This window comes from Rhinoraja longicauda, chromosome 3 (assembly GCF_053455715.1).
Source record: "Rhinoraja longicauda isolate Sanriku21f chromosome 3, sRhiLon1.1, whole genome shotgun sequence".
NCBI classification, from domain to species: domain Eukaryota; kingdom Metazoa; phylum Chordata; class Chondrichthyes; order Rajiformes; family Arhynchobatidae; genus Rhinoraja; species Rhinoraja longicauda.
Window position 1 is genome coordinate 4,822,375 of NC_135955.1, and position 8,798 is coordinate 4,831,172.

Sequence of the window (8,798 nt, forward strand, 5' to 3'; positions counted from 1 at the left end):
TCAAGAATCTATCTATCTCTGCCTGAAAAATATCCATGATGGCCTCCACAGCCTTCTATGGCAACAAATTCCACAGATTCCTCCTCGTCTCCTTTCTAAAGGTACGTCCCTTTATTCTGAGGCTGTGCTTTCTGGTCCTAGGGAAGGAGGGATATGGATTAAGTGCAAGCAGATAAGAGTTAGTCTTGGCATTATGTTCAACGCAGACATTGTGGGCTGTAGGGCTTATCCCTGTGCTGTCCTTTTTATATTCTACTAGACCAAGTGGACATGTTGGGCCCAAACCTCTCCTGCATTGGTGCAGCACTCTCTCCTCCCCCCTCCCCATCCCCTCACCCCCCCTGTCCTTCCCTCTTCCTCCCTCCCCCCTCCCCCCTCCCTCCTCACCTCTCCCCTCCCTCTCCCTCCACTTATCGAAACGTATAAGATTATTAAGGGGTTGGACATGTTAGAGGCAGGAAACATGTTCCCAATGTTGGGGGAGTCCAGAACCAGGGGCCACAGTTTAAGAATAAGGGGTAGGCCATTTAGAACAGAGATGAGGAAAAACTTTTTTAGTCAGAGAGTTGTGAATCTGTGGAATTCTATGCCTCAGAGGGCAGTGGAGGCCAATTCTCTGAATACATTCAAGAGAGAGTTAGATAGAGCTCTTAAGGATAGCGGAGTCAGGAGGTATGGGGAGAAAGCAGGAACGGGGTACTGATTGAGAATGATCAGCCATGATCACATTGAATGGCGGTGCTGGCTCGAAGGGCCGAATGGCCCACTCCTGCACCTATTGTCTATTGTCTATTGTCTAATGATGGGCCGAACGCCACTATCGGATCTGCCTCCACTACCAACCCTGGCAAGATGTTCCCGGTACTCACCACTCTCTGTTTCAAAAACTTGCCCCACACATCTCCTCTCAACTTTACCCATCTCACCTTAAAGTGATGTCTCCAAATATTTGATACTGGACCAAGTGGACCCGTTGGACCCAAACCTCCCCTCATTGGTGCAGCACCCACTCCCCCTTCCCCTCCTCTCCCCTCCCCCTCCCCCTCCCCCTCCCCTCCCCCTCCCCCTCCCCCTCCCCCTCCCCTCCCCCTCCCCCCTCCCCTTCCTCTCCCCTCCCACTCCATCCCCCTCAACCCTCCTTATCCTCCTCCCCATCCCGAGCAGATATATTTAAACGTTAAAGTATGAATAACTTTAAAAATATAACACCGATTTCAATGAAACTTCTTCCATTAGCACCAAAGGGTTGACGTTTAGTAAGGTGGGCCTAAAATTGTTGCGCTATCGTGTACCGTTTTGGCTGTAGTTCAGAAACAAACAAGAGTTTTAGTATATGGATATCTATCCTGGGAAAAAGTTCTGATTGTTTTTCATTTCTACCCCTTCCATAATTTTTTATAATTCTATCAGGTCTTCCATCAGGCTTTCCAGAGAATATAATCAAACTCTGTGCAGCTTGGCTGTGCACTAATTTAGGTATCATTCTGGTAAACCTCCTCTGCACCCTCTCCAAAGGCTTCCTATCCTTCCTGTAATGGGGTGACCAGAACTGCACCCAATACTCCAAATGCGGCCTAACCTTAGTCTAGTTTGGTTAAGTTTATTTTAGTTTAGTTTAAAGATACAGCACGGAAACAGGCCCTTCGGCCCACCTAGCCGCCCCGACCAGTGATCTCTGCACGCTTACACTATCCTACACACCCTCGGGACAATTTACACTTATACCAAGCCAATTAGCCTACAAACCTGTTTGTCTTTGGAGTGTGGGAGGAAACCGAAGATGTCGGGGAAAACCCACACAGTTCACAGGGAGAATGTATAAACTCGGTACAGACAAGCACCCATAATCAGGATCGAACCCGGGTTGCTGCTGCTGTGAGCAGTAGCTCTACCGCTACGCCACCATGCTGCCCTTAAAGTAGTCCTGTAAAGCTGCATCGTGACTTCCTGACTCTAATACTCAATGACCTGATCAATGAAGGCAAGCGTACCATATGCCTTCTTTACCACTATATCTACTTGTGTTGCCACGAGGGTTGCCAACTTCCTCACTCCCAAATAAGGGACCAGGTGACCTCACCCAGCCAGCCGCCACGTGCTCCCGCTCCACCAACGGCGGCCGCCCGAGACAGTAAACAAAGGGTCGCCACGTTTCTGCTGCCTACAAAGTTTCAAAGTTGTTAAGAGTGCAGTCTTATCTGGGCCTTCAAGGCCCGTTGTCCTGGAGACACCGATCCTCTCCTCCGTCCGCCGCCATCTTGAAAATGGCCCTGTGTCCAGCGCCCGCTACCGTCGTCGACTCCCTCCCCCCCCTTCCCCGGTTCCTGGTCTTCGGGATTGAGCAGGAGACGAGCATCAGATTTCTTTTGTTTAGTTTAGAGATACAGCGCGGAAACAGGCCCTTTCGGCCCACCAGGTCCGCGCCGACCAGCAATCCCTGCACACTAACACTATCCTACACACACTAGGGACAATTTACATTTATACCAAGCCAATTAACCTACACGTCTTTGGAGTGTGGGAGGAAACCGAAGGTCTCGGGGAAAACCCAGGCAGGTCACGGGGAGAGCATGCAAACTCCGTACAGACAGCACCCGTAGTCCGGATGGAACCCGGGTCTCCGGCGCTGCATTCGCTGTAAGGCAGCAACTCTACCACTGCGCCACCGTGCGGCCCAGATGATTGCAGTTGGGTTCCCGGTTCCGTGGAAGTTGAGGCCGGCCTGCCGCGGCTCACCAGGATCTTCTGCTGCCCCACGCGGCTGGTCGGGAGCTGATGGCCTGCCATGGGGGAGTTTATCAATTGCCTTATCAATAACAATGCCAGGAAGCACATGCGGAGAACTCTGCTCCAGAACATGTCAACGACCTGTTTTATCGTCTCCCTTGGTATTAAGGCTCGGGATGAAGGTTAACTTTTGGAGACTGAGAACAAACTGAGATTGGAGAGTGATTAGAAATCTTATCAGTAATCAATAGTGGCGTAGCTGGTAGAGCTGCTGCCTCCAGCACCAGAGACCAAGGTTAGTTCCTGAGCTCGACTGCTGTCTGTATGGAATTTGCACGTTCTCTCTGTGACCGCATGGGTTTCCTCCGGTTTTGTCCCACATCCCAACGACGTGTGGGTTTGTAGGTTAATTGGCCTTCTGTGAATTGACCCTAGTGCGCAGGAAGCGGATTCAGAAGTGAGATAACATACAACTAGTGTCAACGGGTGATTTGTGGTCCACGTGGATTCGGTGGGCCGAAGGGCCTGTTTCCATGCTGAATCTTTCAAGCCGTTAATGAAAAACAATGAGATGGAGTTAAATCTGATTTGAAACACAAGAGACTTCAGTCGCTGAAATCTGGAGCAAAATACAATCTGCTGGAGGAACGCAGCGGGTCAGTCGGCATCTGTGGAGGGAAAGGAGTTGATGATGTATCAGGACTAAGAGGAAGATGGATGTAAAGGGGAGAGTGAGAGGGGTGAGAGACAGGCCGGTAGTCATTGGTGGACTGAGGAGGGGGTGAAGGTGTTGTAGTTTGTGCCCTATTAACAGAATAGTCAGACAACCGAATTCGTTTAACCTCTTTATTCTACTCACCCTTGTGGGAGAGAACCTAGGCACTGGAGCGTTCAGAAACGCTCAGGCAGCTAGTGTAGCCTCTCTCCCCGAAAGCTTTCATTTACACACATTTTATACCCTAAGTACATGTGCCAGTACTTTTCCATCGCTGCCTTTTGTGGCAAGTTTACAATGTCCTATAAATCTCTATGTGTCTTTCGGGACCTCCGTGTCCATCGTGACCTACGTGACCTCTTCTTTCTTGGGAACAAAGGGCAGTCCATGTGGGAAGATGTTCTTCTTAGCACTTCAAAGCTTTGAACGCTGGTTGCTGATATCAGAGGATACGATCAGCCATAAACCGTGTGGCATGCTGACTAACAGGATGCCCCAGGATGCCCCAGAAATGTAATCGAGCTGGAACTTTAACACTCCTGCAATAAAACCCACATAGTTGCATTCCTAATGTTAGCCCTTACAAAGGCTCTAACGTCGGGTATTGGTGTGAAATGTCGACAGTTCATTTCTCCTCCACAGATGCTGCCTGACCGGCTGAGTTGCTCCAGCAGTTTGTTTTCTGAAATCAGATTTGAGTCCCACATTCCCTGAGGGGTTCCTGTTCGAGGATAACAATGGGAAGATCATGGGTTTGTTGTCATAGGGATGTAGGCCCTTTGGCCCATCAACCACTTGTTTACACTACTCCTAACATAACCCATTTTATTAGTCATAGAGTCATACAGCACAGAAACAGTCTTTCCAACCCAACAAGTCCATGCCAACCAAAATGTCCCATCTAAGCTAGTCCTTTTTGTCCATGCCTGGCCCTTATCCCTCTAAGCTTGTCCTATTCATGCACCTGTCATTTAAATGCTCTTATGGTGCCTACACAACTGGCTCCTTTAGTTTAGTTTCGAGATACAGCTCAAAAACAGGCCCTTCGGCCCACCAAGTCCTTGCCGACGAGCAATCCCCGCATACTAATGCTATGCTACACACACTAGGAACAATTTATAATTAGACCAAGCCAATTAACCTACGAACCTGTACGTCTTTAGAGCGTGGGACTGTGGATGGGTCGACTGCCCCGACAGCTGGAGATTAAAAGAGGAAGGAGATTGGACTTTATTGCCTTCCATCATAGTGCGGAATGTGGGGAATCCCCTGTGGTGGATGTTTATGTTGACTTTTATGTAGTTATGTTACTTTTTTTATAAGTATGGCTGTATGGTAATTCGTATTTCACTGTACCTTAATTGGTACATGTGACCATAAACTGACCCTGGAACCTTGAAACCTTGAAAGTTGAACGCGTGGGGTTTCTCCAGGTGCTCCGGTTTCCTCCCACATTCTGAAGACATGTGGGTTTGTGGGTTCATTGGCTTCTGTACATTGTTCCTAGTATGTAAGATAGAACCATTGTGTGGGTGATTGCTGGTCGGCGTGGACTCGGTGGGCCAAGTAGGCCTGTTTCCACACTGTATCTCTAAACTAAACTAATTGAGCTACTAAGGTCCTTTTGAGAAGCAAACCCGACATCTTTATTGTTTCAACATATAACAGCAGGCCCACACCACCTTAGCTGAGTCTGAACTTCCCTCTGCAGTGGCCCCAGCAGATCACTTAACTTAGATGGTCAATACGTTCTGGGTTTACAAATGATCTTCTGACTGGAAAAGGATTTCACAACTGTAGTGCATAATGCAACAGGAAGATTTGGAAACACATCCGTTCAGACATTCTGCCTGAAATGAGGAACTACATTACACAGTGGTTTATTTTGAACTTTAGACTTTAGAGATACAGCGCGGAAACAGACCCTTCGGCCCACCGAGTCCGCGCCAAACAGCGTTCACCCCATACACTAACACCATCCTACACACACTAGGGACAAATTACAATTTACAGAAGCCAATTAACCTACAAACCTCGTACGTCTTTGGAGAGAACCTGGAGAAAACCTATGCGGTCACAGGGAGAACGTACCAATTCTGTACAGACAGCACCCACAGTCAGGATCAAACCCAGGTCTCAGGCGCTGTGAGGCAGCAACTCTACCGCTGCGCCATCGTGCCACCCACAACAAGGTTCAATATGGCTTTTATAAGTATTTTTACCTTATATTTTTATCTTATAGTTGTGCTCCAATTGGTATGATTTCTCTCAACAAAGTAGGCTTATCTCTAAGTTGAGCCATAGAGTCACACAGGACAGAATTCAGCCCAATTCTCCATGCTGCCCAAGGTGTCACCTCGACACTCGACCCATTTGCCCAGGTTTGGACCATGCTCCTTTAAAGCTTTCCTATCCATGTACCCGTCCAAATGTATTTTAAATGCTGTTATAGTACCTGCCTAAATACCTTCTCCACCTTCCATATATCCAGCAGGCTCTGTGTGAAAAAGCTGCCCCTCAGGTTCCTTCTAAATCTTGCCCCCCTCATCTCAAACACATGTCGTCTGCGTTTTCATTCCCCTACTCTGGGTAAATGCCTGTGCATTCACCCTATCTATATAACCCTATCTATTTGGAGTGGCACAGTGGCACAGCAGTAGAGTTGCTGCCTTACAATAACAGAGACTGACTACGGGTGCTGTCTGCAGGTAGTTTGCACGTTCTCCCTGTGACTGCATTGTGTTTTCTCTGGGTGCTCCAGTTTCCTGCCACATTCCATACAGGTGCAGATTTGTAGGTTAAACGTGCAAAGTCCACACAGACAGCACGTGAGGTCAGGGTCAAACACGGGCCTCTGACGACGTAAGGCAGTAGCTCTACCCGCTGCATGACCGTGCCGCTCACAAAAAGTTCATTCATTGCAAACACTGCCTCAGCACTCATTTATTTTTGTGCTGAGTGGGGTTTGAACTCACCTTCTCCAGGTTGCAGGTTACTTGCCTAGTTCACCACCACCACGCCACCCTGCGGGACAGTAATTAAGGTAGGCATAAATTGCTGGAGAAACTCAGCGGGACAGGCAGCATCTCGGGAGAGAAGGAATGGGTGACGTTTCACGACGAGACCCTTCTTCAGATTACGAGTCAGAGCAGAGGGAGTCTGGTAATGAAGGCAGGATCGTAATGAAGGAACGGCACAAAGTTGATAGTGTGTGGAATTAAAGACACACTTACACCCCTCTATAAAAGGCTAGTGGATTCCAGACTCTATCACCACAGCTTTAGAAAGATAACCAAATACTTGAAGGGTATCAGTGGGCTAAATGATCCGCTTCTATATCACATGATAGAAACATAGAACACACAACAGTACTGCATCAGAAATGGCCCTTCGGCCCACAATATCCATGCTGCAAGTTCAACTAATCTCGGCCTGCATGTGATCCATATCCCTCCATTCCATTCATACCCACGTGCCTATCTAAAAGCCTCTTAAACGCCACTATCGTATCTGCCTCCACCACCACCCCTGGCAGCGTGTTCCAGGCACCCACCACCCTCTGTGTAAAGAAACTTGCCCCACACATCTCCTTCGAACTTTACCACCCTTACCTTAAAGCTACGCCCTCTCGCCTTTGTCATTTCCACCCTGGGGAAAAAGGTTCTGACTATCTTCCCTGTCCGTGCCTCTCATAATTTGATATTCTTGTTGCAAAAACAAACTTATTCAGAACGAAAAATATATACAAATCAAAACTGTGCCAAAGCATTTCAGACATTCTCAGTATCTATGCATTCAATAGTGTCATACTGAGTGGTTCTTTAATCACCAGGAATATTCTATATTCAGGCGGGATAGACAGAAAGGAAAAGGAGGTGGGGTTGCGTTGCTGGTTAGAGAGGAGATTAACGCAATGGAAAGGAAGGACATTAGCTCGGAGGATGTGGAATCAATATGGGTAGAGCTGCGAAACACTAAGAGGCAGAAAACGCTAGTGGGAGTTGTGTACAGGCCACCTAACAGCAGTAGTGAGGTTGGGGATGGCATCAAGCAGGAAATTAGAAATGCATGCACCAAAGGTGCAGCAGTTATAATGGGTGACTTCAATCTACATATAGATTGGGTGAACCAAACTTGCAGGGGTGCTGAGGAAGAGGATTTCTTGGAATGTTTGAAAGATGGTTTTCGAAACCAACATGTCGAGGAACCAACGAGAGAGCAGGCCATTCTAGACTGGGTATTGAGTAATGATGAAGGGTTAGTTAGCAGTCTTGTTGTGCGAGGCCCCTTGGGCAAGAGTGATCATAATATGGTGGAGTTCTTCATTAGGATGGAGAGTGACAAAGTCAATACAGAAACAAGTGTTCTGAACTTAAAGAAAGGTAACTTTGAGGGTATGAGGCATGAATTGTCCAAGATAGACTGGCAATTGATGCTGAAAGGGTTGACGGTGGACATGCAATGGAAGGCATTTAAAGGTCGCATGGATGAACTACAACAAGTGTTCATCCCAGTTTGGCAAAAGAACAAACCAGGAAAGGTAGTGCATCCGTGGCTAACTAGGGAAATCAAGGATAGTATTAAAACAAAAGATGAAGCATACAGATTAGCTAGAAAAAGTAGCATACCAGAGGACTGGGAGAAATTCAGAGTCCAGCAGAGGAGGACAAAGGGCTTAATTAGGAAAGGGAAAATAGATTATGAGGGAGAACTGGCAAGGAACATAAAAACTGACTGCAAAAGCTTTTATAAATATGTGAAGAGAAAGAGATTAGTTAAGACAAATGTAGGTTCCTTGCAGTCGGAAACAGGTGAATTGATCATAGGGAACAAGGAGATGGCAGACCAATTGAACAAATACTTTGGTTCTGTCTTCACTAAGGAAGACATAAACCGTCTGCCGGAAATAGCGGGGGACCGGGGGTCTAATGAGATGGAGGAACTGAGGGAAATCCAGGTTAGTCGGGAAGTGGTGTTAGGTAAATTAAATGGATTAAAGGCAGATAAATCCCCAGGGCCAGATAGGCTGCATCCCAGAGTGCTTAAGGAAGTAGCCTCAGAAATAGTGGATGCATTAGTGATAATTTTTCAAAACTCCTTAGATTCTGGAGTAGTTCCTGAGGACTGGAGGGTAGCTAATGTAACCCCACTTTTTAAAAAGGGAGGGAGAGAGAAAACGGGGAATTATAGACCAGTTAGCCTAACATCAGTAGTGGGGAAAATGCTAGAGTCAGTTATTAAAGATGTGATAGCATCACATTTGGAAAGTGGTGAAATCATCGGACAAAGTCAGCATGGATTTACAAAAGGCAAATCATGTCTGACGAATCATATAGAATTTTTCGAGGATGTAACT